Genomic DNA, 15,899 nt, shown 5'->3' with positions numbered 1-15,899 from the left:
TATACGGAATAACTTAGCACTTTAACGGAACGGTATCTAATCGAACAACCGGACATTACCCGGAACACTAAAATATTACCAGAAACATTGTTTTACTTTTTCTGAGCTAGTTATGGTTCCCGAACACCCTAACATATTATAAAATGCATCATACACATTAAACATTAGAAATAATGTTTAACCTTCCACTAATTAAATTATATACCATCAAAAAATTACAATTTACCCCCCCCCCATATATATGATTTACGGTCACTAGCTTGGCCCTACTCACCAAGATTTATGTAATCTTCCAAAATCTCTAGAAATATTCATTTAGATCTTGATTTGATTATGTGTGTACTTGAGGGAGCATTTAACCCAATGGATAATAAGTTTAGTGGGATATAAGGAGCAATTATCTCACCATCTTCATCCACTCAATTCCTTCTCACCCTCTTCACATAAGCTACGGCCGAAACTCCCCTATATACCACTACCATTTTCCAATTCAATCCCACTAATCCAAGTGCACTACAAGGTGATTTAGAAGGTTTGGTGAGCTCGGATCTTGAAGGACCTCTACTACAAGCTTTTATCCACTCATTTTTCTCCATTGATCTTCCCTAGCTTTAAGCTAGTTGTAAGACTTCTTTGATCCTTGTTCACTTCATGTTTTTAGTGGTTAAAGATTATATTATGATGAAATCATATAAGAACACAAACATAAATCAAGAAACATAAGCTTACAAAAGATGAAACATAATGAAATATTGCTAGAATGTGGTTGTTTTGAATATGTGGATGATTACTTGTTGATTACTAGTAATATGATGGTTGATCACTATATGGAACTTGTTAAAGTATGATTAAAAACATGGTTTAACAAGTTAGAGATGATATGTGCTTTCATAAAATAATCATCGTCTAGACTAACATGAACTTGAAAGTAAAAAAAAATGATTTTTCTTACAAAGTAATAAACCTAATGAACTAGTAAACTTGTAAACCCAAGGCTTGTGAATGATTTTTCTAAACAAACCAAGTTTAAAAGATGGTTTTTGAAAGATCATGATTCTTACATATACTCACACTATTTTGGAAACAAATTAAGTGTAGGAAAGCTAGTGAAACATGAAAATGTTGCAAATAAATATTTTGTAAAATATGTCAACAAGTTGTGAACATCTAAAAATCCCGAGAATGAGATTTTAACAAAAGTAAGCACACTCCGGGGGGTAACTAAACACTTCATCGAGTTACTACGCGTTTTTATAAAACATCAAATTCATGTCGTATTAATAAAATAGTTTTGCACTTGGTAAGTGTAATATTGTCTAGTGATTTGTTGATGATTGTTTGGATGAATTTTTGAAAAAAAAATGATATGCTAAATAGCATGGACACCTCCATTTACAAAGGAAACTATGGCGAAATTTTTCTAAAATTCCAACACTTAGAAAATAATTTCTAACAAGTGTTTACAAGTATATTTTTAACTTTGTTTTCGAAATAAACTTCGCCATATGTTTTGTTGTAAAAATACAAAGAATCGAAGGTTGGTTTTTATAAATAAAAATGGACAAATATATACTTAGAATATATATTTATTAATAAGACGCTCGTGTGAATATTTGTTTATTTTGTGGAATAGTTATATCATTTTAAGGTAAAATAATATAACTTACATTTGCCATGACATTTACAACTCCAAAATAATACCAGAAATCTCACGGAGCAAATATTTAAGTTACACGCTTGATATTGTGAAACCAAACGCAAAAACGTAACTTATAAAATATTCCAGAAAATACTCTTACACATATATTTTTGGTAAATATTATTTTGGAAACTAAAGAAGTGAAAATATATTATTTTTGGGAAAAATATATATATTTTGGAATACATTATTTTTGACAAATTAGTTATATATATTTTCTAAGTGGGACTTAAAAATATATTATTTCTGAATACAATATACATGTATAAATACCCCCCCCCATCCTTGGGAAGGAAATACGAAGTTAAAATACTTGAGAAGTATTAATGCCAGATATTGATTAAACAATTATTCCAAAACTAAATATAATTCGAAGTTAAAATAATTATTATTTTAACAAATAATTATAACTTGGAATAACACAAGAAACGCAACTCAAAACATTAAACTCTAAGCCAAGGCACGACCCGTTCGTCTAATAGACATTAGTACGTTATAGGTTGTCGTGTAGCTGACAGAGTTTGAGTTGAGATACTGAAGACGCACTACGGTGAGTTCATGTCCCCCTTTTCTTTTAACTGTTTTCAGTTTTATACTTCGGGAGTGAAATACATGTTACGATTATTACAAACGTTTATTACATGGTATGATTAGCTTAAGGAGGGTTTACTACTTAGATCATGTGAAAGGTGGGTATAACACTTAAGGCCATTAATCCTCATCGTAGGACCGAGGGGACATGAGTGATAGATCTATTTAGGTGTAGGGAGCCCACACCTATACGGACCAGGGTGGCCCATGTGGTGACTATGTCTTATTCCCGGAGACAAGTTTGCTAGGTTTGAGTACTTCCTGCACCATTTCACACATACCATTGGCTTTGCAACCCATTGGTGATCTCTTTTTCCTTATTGCTGCATACCAGGGACATTTATACATACAAGACATACTTTAAAGGTTTATTCACATACACTTACACATGAACTCGCTCAACTTTTGTTGATGTTTTTCAAATTACATGTATTTCAGGGAACTAGTGGATCTAGCAAGTGTTGCATGTGTTTTCAAGCTGCGTACTAAATAAAGGATGTCATCCATGGTCATAGAGTTTAAGAGATGTATCCTATTCCTAGACGGGATACACGTTTCTAAACTTGGTTTTTTTTAATTAACATCTTTTGATGAGTCCTTATGAACTCAGTTGAACATGTTATGGGTTGTAACTTAATTTGGTGTCAATGTTTTCAAGACAAGTATGTTATGGTATTTTCTAAACTTAATTAATGAATGAACACCTCATGTTTTTATCACATAGCGTTGTTATGATTGAATGCTATGATATTAAGAAGTCACACCAAATAACCACGCTTCCGCAAAAGTCAAGGTGTGACATGGGTTCACCTCCTTCTTATTGCTGGCGCTGCTGGTACCCTTTTCAAAACTGGATAATTTCCTTTTGTTCTCTCCTGAGGATTCAACATGAGTTTCTTTCTTCTTTTGTTCAGAAATTGAAAACTTGTTTAGCCTGATAGCCTCTTCTGTAAGTGCCACACTGAGATCAATGGCTTCAGTAATCGTCGGGGGCTTTGACGTCGTTACCATACTCATAATCTGTGGTGCCAATCCCCAGACGAATCGTTCAATGCGTTTGAATTCAGGAGTAACCCTGTATTGTACCACGTGCGACAAATCGTGGAATCTTTGCACATATTCGGCGATTTTTGGGCCGTCCAGAATTCCGTTTCCAGCTTTTGAATTTCGGCCCTGGAGCAATACTTTTTACGCATGAGTTCCTTTAACTCATTCCAAGTCAAAGCGTATGCTGCTGCCTCTCCCAGAGTTTGGACTTGGAGATTCCACCATGAAAGTGCTCCGTCTATGAACAATCCCGAGATGTAGGTCACTTGTTGTTCTGGTGCGCATTTGCTCATCCTTATCACGGAGTCGGTCTTCTCCATCCATCGAACATAAGCCACAGCACCCCCGGTGCCGTCAAAATTCATCGGTTTACAGTCCAAAAATTGTTTAAAAGTACAGCCTGTACAAGCATCGTCATTTACAGGAAGCATTAGCAAATGCACACGGGATATCCAAAGGTAACGTAATGTGTCCCAAGTGATTTAAACATTACCATGTGGCGGGTTTTTCCTTGAGGTATTTCCGCTAGTTTCGGCGCGTGAGGCCTCGTAATCGGCTATGGCTCGGGAGATCCTTTCTTGTAATTCGGCCTCAGTAGTGGGCAAACGGTTTTCCCTTCGTGGAGGCATCTTCTATAAGAAGATTGTATAGGTTAGGCCTTTATGTATATATGTATGTAGTAAGCGTATGTAATATCATTCATCAACACAAGTATTCACATAACATCCCATGTTATAACACAAATAAGTAATCCAACAATGCATGTAATGAGAACGATGCGATTGAGCTTCATATAACTAAGACCACAAATACAGTGTTTACAAGTTTTACAAATGTATCATACAACAAAAGAGACTAAGGGTCACATCGCCCTTGTCTGAATCGTCTACCAACTACCATAATCACAAATCAAAAGTCAAAAGACACATTGTGGTCTTCAAAATGCTGTGCAATCCGGCCCAATAGCTGCATTCTCATCAAAATATGCTATCTGCACAAAACCAAAAACCTCATGCTGATGGGGGAGGGGAGGTGGAGGAATGAAAAGCAAGCGGCGCAAATGCACCAAATCCTCCTCGAGTGCATAAACAATACGCAACAAACAAGCAATCTGCTGCTCCATCGTGAGAAAACGAATACCAAAATCCGGATAAGGAAACAGTGGAGCAGGTGAAGCAGTAAACTGTGATGAATCAGCACCAAGTGGAGGACGCGGAATCCTCTCCAGCTCGGTGACTCTGCGACCTAACATATCCTGCTGTAACTACAAGGATAAAAGTATATCATCCGTAGAGTACCCAACGTGAAAGGGATGGTACGGATCAGATAAAGGCATGACATTGGGCTGAGACCTCATAAATGGCTCGCCCGTAGGTGTAAAAGAAGATGCAGCGTGTGGAAACTGAGACATGAATTGATCGGCTCCTGACACAAAAGGTATGTGAGTGTGCTGCTGACTAGAAGGTCCTTCCCCTAGACGGGGATGAGGAATGTCCTGAAGAAAAGTAACTAGTAAATCAGTGACCGATCGGTGCAAACACAGGTGCAGCAGGGGGAGTAACTAGTCTGATAAAAGGAGGATAATCGTCGTCATCCTCAATCCACCCATTGTGGGTGTGTGCATAACGGGGGTCAACGTGTGTAGCAAAAGGGGCACGATCAACAAATACTGGTATAGGGTCAGGCAGTGGTGCAATAACTGGAATATCAACAACTGGTGGTGCAACAACTAGGACATCAACAACTGGTGGTGCAATAATTAGGACCTCAACAACTGGTGGTGCAATAACTAGGACCTCAGCAGGGATAGGGTCATGCATAGGTAAAGGGTCGTGAGCAAAAACAGGCTCTGGTGCTATCTCAGGCTCTGGATCAGATGGAGCAAGCTCATGATCAGCGGGTATATCGAAGTGCTGATCACCAGGAAAAACAGATGCCTCAACAGGCTGCTCCTCAGGAATAAACTCCATCTCATGATCGGGGTCAAAATCGTGTGGGAAGTCAGGGACGAACCCAAAACCCAGCTGCGGAACCGGCGCTGCAGACATAGCAGTGTCGGAATCAGTGTCTGTGGGATATCGCTGTAATCCCAGCGCATGAAGAGTAGAAGATGAAACGGACTCAAACGAGTCGAGACCAGACGAATCGTGACCAGACTGGTCAGATAAAACCTCCATAACAGGAACCTCGACAGGAAAAACAATGGCATCAACAACAGGAACCTCAACAACAGGAATAGCAACATCATCATTAATCGGAGCCTCGCCATCCTGGTCATCCTCAGGGGACCCTTGATGAATAGATCGATGTCATCGTCCGACATATCGTCAAGAGGCAAATCCTCCAAGGGAAATGCAGCGAGATGAATAGGTGCAGGGATCTAAGCAAGAGGTAGATCCCCATCGAGAAAACCATCAGCTAAAGGTAAATCATCCCCGAAATCCGATAAGGCGAAGGGCTGGAAGTCATCGTCGTCACTACTCGTCGTATCTGAAGTGTAAAACTCGCCCTCTGGAAGGATCTCGTCGTCTGATACAATAACTATTGGGTCTAGGGTGTCCGACACTCCACTATCGGAGGATGGTGACATGGTGTCTGTGACAAAACAACCACACATTTGCACATATGTCAATAAACATCAAATAAGCACGTATGTAATAACAGTGTAAGCATGTAATCATCCTAGTCTTCCCCAGACTATCCCACCCAGTTTCTTAGACTGAACTCCCTAGTCTCTTAGACTACCTCCCTGGTCTCTAAGACCAAATTTCCCCAGTCTCTAAGACTACATCCCTGGTCTCTAAGACCAACTCCCTGCTCTCTAAGACCAAACCTCCCAGTCTCTAAGACTAACTCCCTGGTCTCTAAGACCAAACTTCCCTAGTCTCTAAGACTAAACCTCCCCAGCCTCTAAGACTGAACCTCCCCAGCCTCTAAGGCTGAACCTCGCCAATCTCTAAGACTGATCCTCCCTCAGTCTCTAAGACTGAATAATAAAGATAAATTTTTGAAGTGTGTATTTGTGCCTTTTGTTTGTAAAAATGTTTGTTCCCTGGATCTGGACGTTTTGTGTATGCAATGTAAAAATGTTTGAAAACATTTTCGTGAGAGCCCTGATGATCATAGTCTAGACTCAAGAAGGAATCCTAGTTCGCTATGATCGAAGCTCTGATACCAAGCTGTCACACCCTGGCTTTTGCGGAAGCGTGGGTTTATTTGGTGTGACTTCTTAATACCATAGCAACAATCACAACAATGCTATATGATAAAAACACGAGATGTTTATCCATTAATAAAGTTTAGAAACTACCACAATACCATAGTTTGAAGGTATCAATATCGAATTAAGTTACAAACCATGACATGTTTTAACGAGTTCACGAGACTCAACAAAAGTACTTAAATAAAACCTGAGTTTAGAATCAGGTATCCCGTCCAGGAAAGGAATACACCCTCTAAACTCAACAACGCTGGATAACATCTTTTATTCAAAAGCAGCTTGACACATGCATTCCCCGCCAGATCCACTAGTTCCCTGAAATACATGTAGTTTGAAAAATCAACAAAAGTTGAGCGAGTTCATGCGTATGTGAGTAAGTATAAACTTTTAAAGTATGTCTGTATGTATGAAAGTCCCTGGTATGTAGCAATTAAGGAAAAAGAGATCACCAATGAGTTGCAAAGCCAATGGTATGTGTGAAATGGTGCAGGAAGACTCAAACCTAGCAAATTTGTAACGGGCCTCCGGCTGGAAGACATAGTCACCACTATGGGCCACCCTGGTCCCCATGGGTGTGGGCTCGCTACACCCAAATAGATCTATCACTCATGTCCCTCGGTCCTATGACGAGGATTGATGGCCTTAAGTGTCGTACCCACCCTTCACATGATCTAGTAGTAAACCCTCCTTAAGCTAATCATACCATGTAATAAACGTTTGTAATAATCGTAACATGTATTTCACCCCCGAAGTATAAAACTGAAAACATTTAAAAGAAAAGGGGGACATGAACTCACAGTAGTGCGTCTTGTACCGGCCACTCAAATCTCCGCAGCTAATCACGACTACCTACAGTGTACTAACGTCTATTAGAAGAACGGGCCGTGCCTTGGCTTAGAGTTTAATGTTTTTGAGTTGCGTTTCTTGTGTCTCCGAATATTATTCCAAGTTATAATTATTTGTTAAAATAATAATTATTTTAACTTTAAATTATACTTTGTTTTTGAATAATTGTTTAAACAATATTTCGTATTAATACTTCTCAAGTATTTTAACTTCGTATTTTCCTTCCCAAGGATGGAGATATTTATACATGTATAATGTAATTCCGAAATATATTTTTAAGTCTCACTTAGAAAATATATATAACTTATTTGTCAAAAATAACGTATTCCAAAATATATATATATTTTTCCCAAAAATAATATATTTTCACTTCTTTTATTTCCAAAATAATGTTTACCAAAAATATATGTGTAAGAGTATTTTCCGGAATATTTCATAAGTTACTTTTTTGTGTTCGATTCACAATATTATGGATGTAACTTAAATATTTATTCCTTGTGATTTTTGGTAGTATTTTGGAGTTGTAAATGTCATGGTGATTTGTAAGTTTTATTATTTTACCTTAAAACAATATAACTACTTCACAAAATATACAAATATTCACACAAGTGTCTTAGTATAAAATATATATTCTAAATATATATTTATCCATTTTATTTATAAAAACCAACCTCCGATACTTTGTATTTTTGTAACAAAAAATATGGCGAAGCTTATGTTTGAAGCACATAGTTTAAAATACACTAGTAAACACTTGTTTAGAAAATATTTTCTAAGTGTTGGAATTTTTTAGAAAATTTCGCCATAGTTTCCTTTGTAAATGGAGGTGTCCATGCTATTTAGCATAACAATTCACTAAATCATATTACATTTACCAAGTGCAAAAACTATATATATTTACCTAATGACATGAACTTAATTCTTCACAAAAATTTGTAGTAACTTGGTAAAGTATTTAGTGGGTTTAGTTACCCTCCAAAGTGTGTTTACATTTGTTAAAATCTCATTCTCGAAATTTCTAGATGTTCACAACTTGTGAACCTATTTTACAAAAATATTTATTTGCAACATCTTCTTGTTTTACTAGCACCCTTATACTTATTTCGTTTCCAAAAAATAGTGTAAGTGTATGAAAAGTTATGATCTTTCAAAAACCGTCTCTTGAACTTGGTTTGTTTAGAAAAATCATTCTCAAGACTTGGATTTACAAGATTACTAGTTCACTTGGTTTATTATTTTTCAAGAAAAATCATTCTACTTTCAAGTTCATGTCTTCACTAGTAGATGATTATCTTATGTAGTGATATAATCATCCCTTAACTTGTTAAGTCATGTTTTTAATCATAATCTAACAAGTTTCAACATCATATTACCAAGAAATCAACAAGTAATCATCAACATATTCTAAACAACATCATATCATCAAGTTTTCATCTTATGTAAGCTTATGTTTCATGATTTATGTGTATGTTCATTTAGTGTTCAAATGATTTCAACAAGATATATCTTTTAACCACCATAAATGTGAAGTAACAAAAGTTCAAGAGCATCTTACTACTAGCTTAAAGCTAGGGAAGAACAATGGAGAAAATGTGGTGGATAATAGCAAACGAAGGTGGTCCTTCAAGTTCCGAGAGCACCGAGCTTTGTTATACACCTTGTAACACCTTGAAGTACACTTGGATTGAATGAAGCTTGAAAGAAAATGGTGGTGGTATATAGGGGGGTTCACGGCCGAGCTTAGAGAGGGAGAGAGTGAGTTTGTGGTGTAGTGTGTTGGAAGATGAAGATACATATGATACTTATAATCTCTAATGGTTATTATCCAAGGGGTTATATGTTTCAAGAAGTACACAGAAGATCCACCATATCCCAAGGAGAGATTACTAGAAATTTTAGAAGATTTGAAGAAATCTTTGGTGAGTGGGGCCCCTATGAGCCGTAATCTTGCAAGGGGGGGGGGGTTATTTGTAAACTAGATGGTAAGTGGGTGATTAGTAGGGTGTTAAGTGTAAGTCTTGAGTTTAGTGTGTTACTTGAATTATGTAATGTGTTATAGTGCTCGGGAATCATAACTAACTCAGAAAAATAAAAACAATGCTTCTAGCAATATTTTAGTGTTCCAGGTAATGTCCGATTGTTCGGTTAGATACCGATCCGTTAAAGTGCTAAGTTATTCCGTATAGTGTCCTTTAAGTAACTTTTTGTGACACTTTTAATTCCCGACACTTAGGAAAGCATACAGGACCATTTTGCCATATTTTTGCACCTTACTAGCATGTTAAAATGCTGAATTTGTTGGTTAATGCAGAATTCTGCACTTTAAGTGGGTCTTAGGCACTTTCTGGCACCTAACTATCACCTAGTGATGCAGTTTTATGGTCCTTACTTCCCTACACTCGCTACTAGTGTAGTACTTGTCTCTGGCTCATACTGGGCCTCGAAACATTGTCTGTCTATGTACTGGCACTGTCAGTATATTTCTGAGTTATCCGCTAACTGTGCTTTGTGCATCATGTTTGTCACTAAAGTTGGTATGCATTAAATGGAGTGACAGTATGAAGTGTGATGCACATGTATGTATGTAACAGAAATCATAAAGCAGTTTGTATCATCAGTTGTAATCAAGCACAGTCATTAAGCATGAATTAATATTAATTAATTATACGGATACCTGTAATTATGTAATTATGAGGGTTGTCACAAAAATACGGTGAAGTGTCGTTAAGGGTGAGTGTGGGTAGAAGATTTATAAGATAAGTTGTGGTGGTGAATGGCCAAAAAATGACCAGTAACCTGGCATGATAGAGAAGAGCCAAGCCGATTTTAACGATATGCCTACGACGTCTTTTGATATAATCGTTGTGTTCCGGTGTATGTAGTGGTGACATAAGGTGAGAAATGCCATGTGAAGATAGGTGAGGGACAAGTTTAATACATTCTTCACCATTTTCGGTGGATAATTGTTTTATTTGTTTTATTTTGCTTTGAAAGTAATTTTCAACTAAGGTTGAAAACGTATAAATATGGGGAGAGAGTCAGATTTTCTTTTTGAAAGGTAAATCCAAATGTACCTGGTAACATGATCTACAAAAATAATGCAATGTTTATAGTTGTCAAAAGAGGTAACCGGTTAGCACCAAACATTGGAAAATATCAAGTCAAGTGGAGCACGACGATAATAAAGAGTTAGAAAACGGTAAACGGTGAGTTTTATTGATATGAAAAAGAATTAAAATTGTCGTTAGAACTAGAATTTGCATTGTGAAAGCGGTAGATGAGGAAGGCAGTCGAGAGGAACGTAGTTCATACATTCCTCGTATGGTCGTGCCATATAGGAGTGGAGTGTTCGTGTCCCGCTTCTTGACCACAATCAAAATACTTGATTTGAAAGATTTACAAATCGTCAAGATTCTTGAATGAATACGTGATCATAATTTAATAGATTCTTTGAATCCCTAATATTTCAAAGAAAATAATATTGAATCTGATTTTTGTTTATTGTTCCAAACCTTTGAACCATTTTTTTATCAAATTAATTGAACCAAAATTATGAAACGTATTAGAGTAGAATTTGTAAAAACGAACATGTGATAATATCAATTATAAGACCATGCGTAGTGGTTTGATGAATAATGCCCCCACCTTGGGGCGTTTTCTGCTATGTGGCAGTCTAGTCAGCATGGGGGGCATTATTGGGCGTTTTGCAAAAATTGCGTAGTGGAATAATGCTCAATACGCCCCATCCAATCATTACACAATTATTTATTTTTTTAAATTAAAAACTTAAAATACTTCATTAAATTAAAAAAAAAATACAATATTAGAAATAAAAAAAATAAAAACCGACTAAACTTAAAAAAAACAGGAAATAAAAAAAAAACTGGAAATAAAAAAACAAATAAAAACCACAAGGACCTAATTTGCCATTTTTTAAAATACCTTCTTTGACCTAGCCGCCTCCCATATCCCACCATTCTTCTTCTTCTTACCTTCTTCTTCTTCTTGACCTGTAACTTCCGGCAAAGAATTCCGGCAAAACCAAAAAAATTCCGGCGTTCTTCTTCTTCGTTCTCATTAGTCCATTTGACGGTTTGATTAAGGTTTGACGAGCTTAAATAGTTAGTAACGATTTGGTTTCGTCTTCTATAAATGAAAATCCGGTACTAATTGTTTGACTTATGTTTTCACCTAAATATCGTTTTAGTGGTGGACATATGACCCGATAACCAAACCATTGGATTATATGGTTATCGGGTCAGTTTAAGTACGGTTTCGGGTTGAGTAAAATGGTTGGAAAGGGCTGCTTAATTTATTGCTTAATTGATCATAAAAAAATGTTATATATTGTTTAACAAAAATAAAGAGCAAATATTTATAATGATGCGAGATAAATGTTAAGTAAAGGACGAAGAATTACAACTCAACCCAACGATCTTTAAGATAATGGCAAGTATCTTTAAGAACTTTAAGATAAAAAAGAGCCCTCAACTTTGATTTATATATATAAAGTAGTAACAAATTTTACTTAAATTTTAGCCTGTTCACATTTTTTTTAACTCAATACGAAAATATGTATAAATATTTTTTACAATAAACTTGGTTGGGGCAGAGGAATTTTAGACAAAATAATTGGCGGGGCAGACCTATATAATTTTAAAATTTTCAAACGAAAAAACGAAAATATCACACGTCTAATCAAAACATTCGGGGGCGGGTGCACCCCCGGTCCCTTAAAAGCTACCCACTGGAAATAGATTAGAAAGAGATAATGGACGGAAGTCATGTGATTTTAGTGCGAGTGAAAAGGGGAAGTTGGAAATAGTTTTGGGTGATCGGAAAAGGCGAAACAGAGAGTGTGAGTAGTGGAAATGATAAAGCTCGGTTAAAATAGATGGGGCTAGTACTGTGAGACCGGAAGTGTTGTCGTTGTCGCTGCTGAAGTACTGGAGAGAGCAAAGGAGATTGTGACTAGTGAAGAAGAGTGAAGGACCAGTCAAAAGCTCTTTATGGCCAACCAATAATATAACTTTTTACTACATAAAAGACAAATGAATTCTTCCAGACATATATCTATTATTTTGGTTTTTATTTTCTTTTTTTATTGATTAGCAACTAAAAAATAAACCGTAAATAATAGAGTTCTACTTGCTATAAGAAACCACTCTTTAGTGGCAGGACATATAAATGATAACAAATTGGTCTAGTGACTCAAACACAATTTAGTAACATGTAAATTGGTCGCCGATATGAACAAAACCAATGTTTCATTTGTTTTAGTCGCACCAATAACACATTAAGTAAAAAACCAATAATTATGTTAGGCGATGTCTTATCTTTGTATAATACCAAAGAAGCATTAAAGAGGAAGTGATACATGGACGTGTGCTTCCGAAATATCAACTAATGTGGTAACAAATGAACTTGTTGATTATGGAGAATGTGTTATAAAGGTATTATTATATTTTGCGAAATAATTAAGTTCTACTTAAAAGTGAGCCTTAATCTAAGATATATTGAAATCACTACATTAAATGACATGTTGATTAATTTTTACTATTGAAATCCAAGATGAATTGGATCAAAGTTTAATATCTTTACAAATGGTTATTAAGTAGTCAACATGAAGTGTTATGCAAAGAGTAAATTTCAAAGTTCGTCCTTTATGTATGTCTAATATATCAAAGTATGTCCTTTATCTTTAATAACCTCAGAAAACATCCTTAATGTTTGAAAAACCAATCAGGTTATGTCCTTTACCCTAAACCTTGTTTGTTTTCCCAGTTAAATCAGGTCATGTGAGAAGCACATGAGGGTATATTGGTCTTTACCTTAATAAAAACCCTAAACTCCACCATCATCTTCTCCATCTTTCAATCACCTGCACATCAACATACCCCCTTCTTCTCTCTATCTAACAATCCTACCACCACCACAACCTGGCATATTCAAGAGAGAGTGAGAGAGAGAGAGAGAGAGAGAGCAGAAGAGAAGGCAGGAAAGAGAGAGAACCGGCGGAGCCGGTGCCGTCGTCTACGGCGGCGGTGGTTCCAGCGACCCTCTCGAGTCACAGTAGTCGTGGGTTCAGGAATTTTCTCCGGTAAACTTATCCAACTCGTCATCTTCACCTCTTTTACTCTCAGGTTTGTAACGAGCTATCTCTCAAGTCCGTTTTGTTTGCGTTTCAGGTTTGATGGTTGATGGGGTCGGGCATCATTCTGAGTTTGGGTGTCACGGCACGGGTCAGACTCGGTTCGGTTCGAGTTCAGTCGACACCGGGTTAACATGGTCGTCTCTATTCCGGTAAGGGTTTTGAGTATTTTTCGGTTAAGTTCCAGTTTCACTTCAAAATCGGATTCTGTTTGGATTTATTTTCAGATTCATTACAACCCAGTTTCAGTTTGGGTTCGGGTCCAGTCAAAGTAGCCAACCGACTCAGTTTCATTTTCGGTTCAGATTCGGTGTCGGGTCAACATCAGTCAAACAGTCAACACGGGTGGGTCGTGGTGGCGGTGGTGATGGCGGCGACAGGTGGGTCGTGGTGGCGGTGATGGCGGCGACAGGTGGGTCGTGGTGGCGGTGGTGGCGGCAGGTAGGTTGTGGTGGTGGTAGGATTGTTAGATCTCAATAAACCACTTTGTTGCCCTAATTTTGGTGAGTTGTAAGAAATTGGGGGTTTTTTTGTTCATGGGTTATTGATGATAATGTTGATGATAATCTGGGTTTTGAAGTTTTGACTATCCGGGTTTTGAAGTTTTGAATATCTGGGTTTTGAAGTTTTGATATTTTTTTCTTTGTGTTTTGAAGATCTGGGTTTTGTTTGAAGTTTTGAAGATATAATGTGCAGATTATGAAGCTTATAGTTAAGAGAAAGAAGATTTGAATTTTTTATAATTTTATTTTTCTAGTATTAAGGTAAAGACCAATATACCCTCATGTGCTTCTCACATGACCTGATTTAACTGGGAAAACAAACAAGGTTTAGGGTAAAGGACATAACCTGATCGGTTTTTCAAACATTAAGGATGTTTTCTGAGGTTATTAAAGATAAAGGACATACTTTGATATATTAGACATACATAAAGGACGAACTTTGAAATTTACTCTTATGCAAAAGGTTTAATATGTCCGATGTGTTCGGGTATAAAATTGAGGGGTGTTAAACTGTCACGTTTAAATATAAAGAGTAAATTACAAAAATCTTCCTTTATGTATGTATGTAATTGCAAAGCGTGTCCTTTATTTTTAATAAGTACAAAAAACATACTTAATGTTTGGAAACCCTAAGGGTGCACGGGGCGTAAGCGGGGAGGGGCTTCGGTGACAGTTGTCCCCGATCGGGAACACCGCTGCCATCAACGCGGGGACCCGAATCGGGGAGTGATATCGGTATGGAGTCACCGCTGTGTTTGCACGAAGATTGAGGAACGGCTAGTTTGAAACGGTCAGATTTTTTTTAAAAAAAAAATCACTTTTTTAAAACATATATAAATAACCATCCCATTCACTCAATTTTTTTAATGTAAGTATCTATAGAAAACCCACTTTAATTTAGAAAACCCGGGAAACTCAAAGCTCCCGATGTTTTTTTCTTTTGAAAAAATTTACACATGTTATATACATGTTTTTAAGGGTTTTGGGCAAAAAAAATCAAAAAAGCGCCGAGTAGTTATTTTTTAAAAAAATAAACAAGTTTTGGTGTAACACATATTACAAATATGTCAGATGAATGTAACATGTGTTACACCAAAACTTGTTTATTTTTTAAAAAATATCTACTCGGCGCTTTTTTGATTTTTTTTGCCCAAAACCCTTAAAAACATGCATATAACATGTGTAAATTTTTTCAAAACAAAAAAACATCGGGAGCTTTGAGTTTCCCGGGTTTTCTAAATTAAAGTGGGTTTTCTATACATCCTTCCCCATTTTTTTATACTCAAACCATATCAACCTCACACATTTTTTATACTCTCCAACCACACCCACTTCAGTTTATTTTTTATACTCTCAAACCACACCCACTTCAAACCGAGCAATGGAGAACCAACCCCGCGAGGCCAAGAAAAAAACTAAGGGACGGGGCTCGCAACCGTCTCGTGGTGGTTCGAGCGGTGCAAGTGCTCAATCACAACCCCTTTTCGGATACACTTCACAACCCCCGTTTTTTTCCAACAACCTTCACACCCCTCGTTTTACAACACCCAACAACCCAATTTCGGCTATTTTCAAAATTTGTTATCAATGGACGCTCCTCCTCAATCCCCCACCTTCGACCCATATGCTTTTCGTGCCCCACAAGTTCCATCTACACGAGGAAATGTCGAACGTCCTCTACCTATTTACGACGACGAGGACGATGAGGTAGTGCCCGAAACTCAAAATTTGGGCGACGATGACGCGGAAGATGAATATAATGTGGATGAAGACGCGGGCAACGAAGAAGATGACGCTCGGGAAAAAAAGGGAAAAACGAAGAGCACGAATTGGACAAAGGTC

The 15,899-nt window shown here is 36.9% G+C and overlaps 1 protein-coding gene and 1 long non-coding RNA gene across 2 annotated transcripts in view; one reads left to right on the top strand and one right to left on the bottom strand.

The window, feature by feature from the left end:
• The window catches only part of LOC110880031 (magnesium transporter MRS2-1), an 88,384-nt gene that overhangs the window by 21,992 nt on the left and 50,493 nt on the right, over positions 1 to 15,899 (bottom strand). The gene's annotated exons all lie outside the window — the stretch shown is intronic.
• Positions 13,591 to 14,140, top strand: LOC118482272. The gene is made up of 2 exons (XR_004868161.1): positions 13,591 to 13,706; positions 13,782 to 14,140. It is a non-coding gene; the product is annotated as an uncharacterized LOC118482272 (long non-coding RNA).

The sequence above is a fragment of the Helianthus annuus genome, chromosome 9, assembly GCF_002127325.2.
Source record: "Helianthus annuus cultivar XRQ/B chromosome 9, HanXRQr2.0-SUNRISE, whole genome shotgun sequence".
Lineage (NCBI taxonomy): Eukaryota > Viridiplantae > Streptophyta > Magnoliopsida > Asterales > Asteraceae > Helianthus > Helianthus annuus.
Note: the sequence above shows the minus strand (reverse complement) of the source record. Positions and strands in the feature narration are given on the sequence as shown.